Here is a 10,831-nt window from a genome sequence, read left to right on the forward strand (position 1 = left end):
CCTCGTCATGTCCGTGATCACATCCGGGACTCCGAACTATCTTCGGAACATCAGAACTCATAAACTCATAATATGACTATCATCGAAACCTTAAGAGTGCGGACCCTACGGGTTCGAGAACAATGTAGACATGACCGAGACATGTCTCCGGTCAATAACCAATAGCGGAACCTGGATGCTCATATTGGCTCCCACATATTCTATGAAGATCTTTATCGGTCAGACCGCATAACAACATACGTTGTTCCCTTTGTCATCGGTATGTTACTTGCCCGAGATTCGATCGTCGGTATCTCAATAGCTAGTTCAATCTCGTTACCGGCAAGTCTCTTTACTCATTTCGTAATACATCATCTCGCAACTAACTCATTAGTTGCAATGCTTGCAAGGCTTATGTGATGTGCATTACCGAGAGGGCCCAGAGATACCTCTCCGACAATCGGAGTGACAAATCCTAATCTCGAAATACGCCAACCCAACATTTACCTTTGGAGACACCTTTAGAGATCCTTTATAATCACCCAGTTACGTTGTGACGTTTGGTAGCACACAAAGTGTTCCTCCGGCAAACAGGAGTTGCATAATCTCATAGTCATAGGAACATGTATAAGTCATGAAGAAAGCAATAGCAACATACTAAACGATCGGGTGCTAAGCTAATGGAATGGGTCATGTCAATCACATCATTCTCCTAATAATGTGATCCCGTTAATCAAATGACAACACATGTCTATGGTTAGGAAACATAACCATCTTTGATTAACAAGCTAGTCAAGTAGAGGCATACTAGTGACGTTTTAGTTTGTCTATGTATTCACGCAAGTATTATGTTTCAGGATAATACAATTCTAGCATGAATAATAAACATTTATCATGATATAAGGAAATAAAATAATAACATTATTATTGCCTCTAGGGCATATTTCCTTCAGTCTCCCACTTGCACTAGAGTCAAAACTCGAGATTACATAGTAATGATTCTAACACCCATGGAGCTTTGGTGTTGATCATGTTTTGCTCGTGGAAGAGGCTTAGTCAATGGGTCTGCAACATTCAGATCCGTATGTATCTTGCAAATCTCTATGTCTCCCACCTGGACTAGATCCCGGATGGAATTGAAGCGCCTTTTGATGTGCTTGGTTCTCTTATGAAATCTGGATTCCTTTGCCAAGGCAATTGCACCAGTATTGTCACAAAAGATTTTCATTGGACCCGATGCACTAGGTATGACACCTAGATCGGATATGAACTCCTTCATCCAGACTCCTTCGTTTGCTGCTTCCGAAGCTGCTATGTACTCCGCTTCACATGTAGATCCCGCCACAACGCTTTGTTTAGAACTGCGCCAACTGACAGCTCCACCGTTTAATGTAAACACGTATCCGGTTTGCGATTTAGAATCGTCCGGATCAGTGGCAAAGCTTGCATCAATGTAACCATTTACGATGAGCTCTTTGTCACCTCCATATATGAGAAACATATCCTTAGTCCTTTTCAGGTATTTCAGAATGTTCTTGACCGCTGTCCAGTGATCCACTCCTGGATTACTTTGGTACCTCCCTGCTAGACTTATAGCAAGACACACATCAGGTCTGGTACACATCATTTCATATATGATAGATTCTACGGCTGAAGCATAGGGAACATCTTTCATTTTCTCTCTATCTTCTGCATTGGTCGGGCATTGAGTCTTACTCAATTTCACACCTTGTAACACAGGTGAGAATTCTTTCTTTGCTTGATCCATTTTGAACTTCTTCAAAAAAATTTCAAGGTATGTGCTTTGTGAAAGTCCAATTAAGCGTCTTGATCTATCTCTATAGATCTTAATGCCCAATATGTGAGCAGCTTCACCGAGGTCTTTCATTGAAAAACTCTTATTCAAGTATCCATTTATGCTATCCAGAAATTCTATATCATTTCCGATTAGTAATATGTTATCTACATATAATATCAAAAATGCTACAGAGCTCCCACTCACTTTCTTGTAAATACAGGCTTCTCCAAAAGTCTGTACAAAACCAAATGCTTTGATCACACTATCAAAGCGTTTATTCCAACTCCGAGAAGCTTGCACCAGTCCATAAATGGATCGCTGGAGCTTGCACACTTTGTTAGCTCCCTTTGGATCGACAAAACCTTCCGGTTGCATCATATACAACCCTTCTTCCAGAAATCCATTCAAGAATGCAGTTTTGACATCCATCTGCCAAATTTCATAGTTATAAAATGCGGCAATTGCTAACATGATTCGGACAGACTTAAGCATCGCTACGGGTGAGAAGGTCTCATCGTAGTCAATCGCTTGAACTTGTCGAAAACCTTTTGCGACAAGTCGAGCTTTGTAGACAGTAATATTACCGTCAGCGCCAGTCTTCTTCTTGAAGATCCATTTATTCTCAATTGCTTGCCGATCTTTGGGCAAGTCAACCAAAGTCCATACTTTGTTCTCATACATGGATCCCATCTCAGATTTCATGGCTTCAAGCCATTTTGCGGAATCTAGGCTCACCATCGCTTCTCCATAGTTTGTAGGTTCATCATGATCAAGTAGCATGATTTCCAGAACAGGATTACCGTACCACTCTGGTGCGGATCTTACTCTGGTTGATCTACGAGGTTCAGTAGTATCTTGTTCTGAAGTTTCATGATCATCATCATTAGCTTCCTCACTAATTGGTGTAGATGTCACAGAAACTGGTTTCTGTGATGTGCTACTTTCCAATAAGGGAGCAGATATAGTTTCCTCGTCAAGTTCTACTTTCCTCCCACTCACTTCTTTCGAGAGAAACTCCTTCTCTAGAAAGTTTCCGAATTTAGCAACAAAAGTCTTGCCTTCGGATCTGTGATAGAAGGTGTATCCAATAGTTTCCTTTGGATATCCTATGAAGACACATTTCTCCGATTTGGGTTCGAGCTTATCAGGTTGAAACTTTTTCACATAAGCATCGCAGCCCCAAACTTTCAGAAACGACAACTTTGGTTTCTTGCCAAACCACAGTTCATAAGGCGTCGTCTCAACGGATTTTGATGGTGCCATATCTAACGTGAATGCGGCCGTCTCTAGATCATAACCCCAAAACGATAGCGGTAAATTAGTAAGAGACATCATAGATCGCACCACCATATCAAGTAAAGTACGATTACGACGTTCGGACACACCATTACGCTGTGGTGTTCCGGGTGGCATGAGTTGCGAAACTATTCTGCATTGTTTCAAATGTACACCAAACTCGTAACTCAAATATTCTCCTCCACGATCAGATCGTAGGAATTTTATTTTCTTGTTACGATGATTTTCAACTTCACTCTGAAATTCTTTAAACTTTTCAAACGTTTCAGACTTATGTTTCATTAAGTAGATATACCCATATCTGCTTAAGTCATCTGTGAAGGTGAGAAAATAACGATATCCGCCACGAGCCTCAACATTCATCGGTCCACATACATCTGTATGTATGATTTCCAACAAATCTGTTGCTCTCTCCATAGTACCGGAGAACGGTGTTTTTGTCATCTTACCCATAAGGCACGGTTCGCAAGTACCAAGCGATTCATAACCAAGTGGTTCCAAAAGTCCATCAGTATGGAGTTTCTTCATGTGCTTTACACCGATATGACCTAAATGGCAGTGCCACAAATAAGTTGCACTATCATTATCAACTCTGCATCTTTTGGCTTCAATATTATGAATATGTGTGTCACTACTATCGAGATTTAATAAGAATAGACCACTCTCTAAAGGTGCATGACCATAAAAGATATTACTCATATAAATAGAACAACCATTATTCTCTGATTTAAATGAATAACCGTTTCGCATCAAACAAGATCCAGATATAATGTCCATGCTCAACGCAGGCACCAAATAACAATTATTGAGGTCTAATACTAATCCCGAAGGTAGATGTAGAGGTAGCGTGCTGACCGCGATCACATCGACTTTGGAACCATTTCCCACGCGCATCGTCACCTCGTCCTTAACCAATCTTCGCTTAATCCGTAGTCCCTGTTTCGAGTTGCAAATGTTAGCAACAGAACCAGTATCAAATACCCAGGTGCTACTGCGAGTATTAGTAAGGTACACATCAATAACATGTATATCACATATACCTTTGTTCACCTTGCCATCCTTCTTATCCGCCAAATACTTGGGGCAGTTTCGCTTCCAATGACCAGTCTGCTTGCAGTAGAAGCACTCAGTTTCAGGCTTAGGTCCCAGTTTGGGTTTCTTCTCTTGAGTAGCAACTTGCTTGCTGTTCTTTTTGAAGTTCCCCTTCTTCTTCCCTTTGCCCTTTTTCTTGAAACTAGTGGTCTTGTTGACCATCAACATTTGATGCTCCTTCTTGATTTCTACCTCCGCAGCTTTCAGCATTGCGAAGAGCTCGGGAATAGTCTTATTCATCCCTTGCATATTATAGTTCATCACGAAGCTCTTGTAGCTAGGTGGTAGTGATTGGAGAATTCTGTCAATGACGCAATCATCTGGAAGATTAACTCCCAATTGAATCAAGTGATTATTATACCCAGACATTTTGAGTATATGCTCACTGACAGAACTGTTCTCCTCCATCTTGCAGCTATAGAACTTATTGGAGACTTCATATCTCTCAATCCGGGCATTTGCTTGAAATATTAACTTCAACTCCTGGAACATCTCATATGCTCCATGACATACAAAACGTCGTTGAAGTCCCGATTCTAAGCCGTAAAGCATGGCACACTGAACTATCGAGTAGTCATCAGCTTTGCTCTGCCAGACGTTCATAACATCTGGTGTTGCTCCAGCAGCAGGCCTAGCACCCAGCGGTGCTTCCAGGACGTAATTCTTCTGTGTAGCAATGAGGATAATCCTCAAGTTACGGACCCAGTCCGTGTAATTGCTACCATCATCTTTCAACTTTGCTTTCTCAAGGAACGCATTAACATTCAACGGAACAACAACACGGGCCATCTATCTACAACCAAACATAAACAAGCAAGATACTATCAGGTACTAAGTTCATGATAAATTTAGGTTCAATTAATCATATTACTAAAGAACTCCCACTTAGATAGACATCCCTCTAATCCTCTAAGTGATTACGTGATCCAAATCAACTAAACCATGTCCGATCATCACGTGAGATGGAGTAGTTTCATTGGTGAACATCACTATGTTGATCATATCTACTATATGATTCACGCTCGACTTTTCGGTCTCCGTGTTCCGAGGCCATATCTGTATATGCTTGGCTCATCAAGTATAACCTGAGTATTCCGCGTGTGCAACTGTTTTGCACCCGTTGTATTTGAACGTAGAGCCTATCACACCCGATCATCACGTGGTGTCTCAGCACGAAGAACTTTCGCAACGGTGCATACTCAGGAAGAACACTTCTTGATAATTAGTGAGAGATCATCTTAAAATGCTACCGCCAATCAAAGCAAGATAAGATGCATAAAAGATAAACATCACATGCAATTAATATAAGTGATATGATATGGCCATCATCATCTTGTGCTTGTGATATCCATCTTTAAAGCATCGTCATGATCACCATCGTCACCGGCGCGACATCTTGATCACCATCGTAGCATCGTTGTTGTCTCGCCAATCTTATGCTTACACGACTATCGCTACCGCTTAGTGATAAAGTAAAGCATTACAGCGTAGTTGCATTGCATACAATAAAGCGACAACCATATGGCTCCTGCCAGTTGCCGATAACTCGGTTACAAAACATGATCATCTCATACAATAAAATTTAGCATCATGTCTTGACCACATCACATCACAACATGCCCTGCAAAAACAAGTTAGACGTTCTCTACTTTGTTGTTGCAAATTTTACGTGGCTGCTACGGGCTTAAGTAAGAACCAATCTTACCTACGCATCAAAACCACAATGATAGTTTGTCAAGTTGGTGCTATTTTAACCTTCGCAAGTACCGGGCGTAGCCACACTCGGTTCAACTAAAGTTGGAGAAACTGACACCCACTAGCCACCTTTGTGCAAAGAACGTCGGGAGAACCGGTCTCGCGTAAGCGTACGCGTAATGTTGGTCCAGGCCGCTTCGTCCAACAATATCGCCGAACCAAAGTATGACATGTTGGTAAGCAGTATGACTTATATCGCCCACAACTCACTTGTGTTCTACTCGTGCATATAACATCAACACATAAAACCTAGGCTCGGATGCCACTGTTAGGGAACGTAGTAATTTCAAAAAAATTCCTACGCACACGCAAGATCATGGTGATGCATAGCAACGAGAGGGGAGAGTGTTATCTACGTACCCTCGTAGACCGACAGCGGAAGCGTTATGACAACGCGGTTGATGTAGTCGTACGTCTTCACGGCCTGACCGATCAAGCACCGAAACTACGACACCTCCGAGTTTTAGCACACGTTCAGCTCGATGACGATCCCCGGACTCCGATCCAGTAAAGTGTCGGGGAAGAGTTCCGTCAGCACGACGGCGTGGTGACGATCTTGATGTTCAACTATCGTAGGGCTTCGCCTAAGCACCACTACAATATTATCGAGGAGTATGGTGGAAGGGGGCACCGCACACGGCTAAGAAAACGATCACGTGGATCAACTTGTGTGTCTAGGGGTGCCCCCTGCCCCCGTATATAAAGGAGCAAGGGGAGGAGGCCGGCCGGCCCTATGGCGCGCCAAGGAGGAGGAGTCCTCCTCCTAGTAGGAGTAGGACACTCCCCTCTTTCCTGCTCCTACTAGGAGGGGGAAAGGAAGGGGGGAGAGAGAAGGAAAGGGGGGCGCCGCCCCCCTCCTAGTCCAATTCGGACCAGGGGGAGGAGGCGCGCGGCCCACCCTGGCTGCTCGTCTCTCTCTCCACTAAGGCCAATACGGCCCATTACTTCTCCCGGGGGGTTCCGGTAACCCTCCGGCACTCCGGTTTTCTCTGAAATCACCCGGAACACTTCCGGTGTCCGAATATAGCCGTCCAATATATCAATATTTATGTCTCGACCATTTCGAGGCTCCTCGTCATGTCCGTGATCACATCCGGGACTCCAAACTAACTTCGGTACATCAAAACTCATAAACTCATAATATAACTATCATCGAAATCTTAAGCGTGCGGACCCTACAGGTTCGAGAACAATGTAGACATGACCGAGACATGTCTCCGGTCAATAACCAATAGCGGAACCTGGATGCTCATATTGGCTCCCACATATTCTACGAAGATCTTTATCGGTCAGACCGCATAACAACATACGTTGTTCCCTTTGTCATCAGTATGTTACTTGCCTGAGATTCGATCGTCGGTATCTCAATACCTAGTTCAATCTTGTTACCGGCAAGTCTCTTTACTCGTTTCGTAATACATCATCTCCCAACTAACTCATTAGTTGCAATGCTTGCAAGGTTTATGTGATGTGCATTACCGAGAGGGCCCAGAGATACCTCTCCGACAATCGGAGTGACAAATCCTAATCTCGAAATACGCCAACCCAATATTTACCTTTGGAGACACCTGTAGAGCTCCTTTATAATCACCCAGTTACATTGTGACGTTTGGTAGCACACAAAGTGTTCCTCCGGCAAACGGGAGTTGCATAATCTCATAGTCATAGGAACATGTATAAGTCATGAAAAAAGCAATAGGAACATACTAAACGATCGGGTGCTAAGCTAATGGAATGGGTCATGTCAATCAGATCATTCTCCTAATAATGTGATCCCGTTAATCAAATGATAACACATGTCTATGGTTAGGAAACATAATCATCTTTGATTAACAAGCTAGTCAAGTAGAGGCATACTAGTGACGTTTTAGTTTGTCTATCTATTCACACAAGTATTATGTTTCCGGATAATACAATTCTAGCACGAATAATAAACATTTATCATGATATAAGAAAATAAAATAATAACATTATTATTGCCTCTAGGGCATATTTCCTTCACTTCATGCGTTCTAAACCGTGTGAAAATCTTTGCATGGCTTCTGTTTCGTGGAAGACACAACTCCAAAAGCAATCTACTCCGCAAGCACATCGTGGCAGACTCGCTATGTCCCCGATGTGGTTTTGACGGAGAGACCAGCTCGCACATCTTCATCGACTGCCCGCTCGCCCAGAGAATATGGCAGCGGACCAGACTATCACCACCCAACTCCATCGACAACCTTTGGGATTGCCGGCTCCCCAGCCAGGTAGACGCGCTAGTATGGCACTCCATCCTCCTCATTATCCTATGGAAGATGTGGGACTCCAGAAATGCCATGACTTTCAAGCAACAGAACCACCACAGCATCTTCACCCTCAAGCGAATCATCGACGATCTTATGCTATGGACGCACCGGATGAAGAAGCCGGCGCATAAGCAGGCCGCCTCGTCATAGTGTTCCTATTTCTTATCACGATTACACGTGCTTATGTACTTCACCTTTGTAATTAGACAAACGTTCGGTTATAAAACTGAGAAATATATTCAGGTGGGGAGCTCCCCCCCCCCCCTGATTTTTCAACAAAAAAAAACAAGTTCCTTTTGAACAGTGATCCCGTAGAGATCACCGTTAAGAAAAGCGACGGCAAATACGGAGTAATAGGGCATCTCTCTCCCGTGATGATGTGTTGCCGGCTCTAAACGTGCATCCATATAGAATGACGGTTTATTTTATTTGTTTTTGTGCGCCAAAAGTCATATACTACCTATGTTTTTATTTACTTCTTTTTTGAACAACTGTTTTTATTTACTTCATATATTGGTTTTGTCTCGGGTCTAACTTTCTAAACTTTGACCAAGTTTATGAAAAATAAGTAACATCCACAATACCAAATCAATGCCGTTAGAATCATCATTCAACATATATTCATACCATTTATATTTTTTATTATGAAAGTTAAGATTGTTCTCGATAAATTTGGTCAAACTTTAGAAAATTTGACTAAGCGCAAAGTTAATATAGGGAGTAAATAAAAACGAAGGGAGTATTAAATAAAATGGACCCTAATGAGAATTTCTACAGTTGCTCTAAGCACCGAAACATATTTTGGGTGATGGTCGCTACCATGGATTGTCCCTATCACATCATTTGGAACTCATAATTGTTGCAAATGCACGTATATTACATATAGACAAATAATCAAGTTCTTCATTACGAATAAACAAACATCGTCACATTAATTAAACAACTAACTCTCGTGGGAAAAACCACGTTGACATACTCCCAATTGTTTCTTTCGGGGTTTGAGACTCTTGGTCTATCACGTCATGTACATGTGCGAAGTAGCAGATTAATCCATCCTCCTCGTCACTAAGTGCAGAAACATATGTTGAGTGACGGTCGCTCATGTATAATGTGCCTGTCATCTCCGTTGGAACCCACTCACCGGCGTCCATGTCCGCCTCTACAACATGTTAGAATACAAGTTGTATAGGATAGGAAAGTGGTTTAACTTGTATCCCTGTCTATCTCTTCTTCTCTCCCGTATCTTCTGTAACCTTCTGAGAGGATCATGATCGATCTCTCAAACTTGTACATCAAGGCATTGGCCATATATATACATTGCGGCCCGAGACAAAGGGTTCTACGCTTCCTCATATGGTCATCAGAGCCCTTCCTCTCGTACATCTAGCCCTCGAGAAGGAATCAATCTAGTTGATCGAGAAAAAGAGAGAAAATGAGATCGAGTAGAGAGGTAATCATGTCAGGCACCACGCCGTCCACCGCTGCATCCACCACGCCCGCATCCACCATGAGCGCTTTGACTACCTTGTCCGCATCTTCCACCTTTGCATCATCCTCTACCTCCAGCAGCTCGCCCTCTCTCGGTCCGCCTCCATCAGAGAAGCTCACAAGGACGAACTTCCTCCTCTGGAAGGCTGTCGTGCTACCCCAGATCAAGGGGGCACAGATGGAGCACTTCCTCGATGCCGCAAGTCCGGCGCCCCCTGCCACCATCACCGTCACCAATGATGGGAAGGAACAGCAGGTCTTCAACTACGCCAGGTCGATCTGGTTTGCGCAGCAGCAACAGGTCCAAGGGTACCTCATGGGGTCTCTGTCTCGAGAGGTCCTCGCTCAAGTTGCAATGCTCCAGACGCCGGCCGAGGTATGGAACTCCATCCATGCCATGTTCGTTGCGCAAACACAAGCCCAGAAGATCAACACGAGGATGGCGCTCACCAATCTGCAGAAAGGTAATCTAACCATGGCAGAATATCTTGGGAAATTAAAACCCTTACAGATGAAGTTGCCTGTGCTGGTGCACCGCTCGGAGACGCCGAGATCATCTCCCACGTCATAGCCGGCCTCGACATCGACTACAACCCTGTGATCTCGGCTCTGGCTGCGCGGGTCGAACCTGTTACGGTTCAGGAGCTGTATAGTCAGCTCTTGAGCTTTGACGCCCGCCTCAACATGCTTCAAGGAGGAAATCTACACCAGTCTTCTGTCAACGATGCCTCCTGCGGACGTGGGCGTGGGCGTGGACAGCAAGGACATGGACGCGGGAACATCGGCGGCGGCCGGCGCAGTAGTAACTAGGGCCAAACTCGCTCTGGTGGTGGTGACTGCGACGGCGGTGATCGCGGCGGCGGCTACAACAACGGCTACAACGGCGGCTACAACAACAACAACAACAACAACAACAATAACAACAGTCGTTGACCTAGATGTCAGCTGTGCAAGAAACCGGGCCATGAAGTCATTGACTGCTGGCACCGGTATGATGAGGACTTCGTGCCCGATGGACGGCACGCTGCTGCAGCAATGCGGGAGCACAGCGGAGCTGATGGTGACACGGTATGGTACGCTGATTCTGGAGCTACTGACCATGTCACAAACGAGCTAGAGAAGCTTGCCCTCCGAG

At 44.1% G+C, this 10,831-nt stretch overlaps 1 pseudogene; it reads left to right on the forward strand.

Moving 5' to 3' along the window:
• Positions 1 to 10,230: 10,230 nt before the first annotated feature.
• Positions 10,231 to 10,369, forward strand: LOC123109289 (uncharacterized; annotated as a pseudogene).
• Positions 10,370 to 10,831: the final 462 nt, after the last annotated feature.

The sequence above is a fragment of the Triticum aestivum genome, chromosome 5A, assembly GCF_018294505.1.
Source record: "Triticum aestivum cultivar Chinese Spring chromosome 5A, IWGSC CS RefSeq v2.1, whole genome shotgun sequence".
Taxonomy (NCBI): domain Eukaryota; kingdom Viridiplantae; phylum Streptophyta; class Magnoliopsida; order Poales; family Poaceae; genus Triticum; species Triticum aestivum.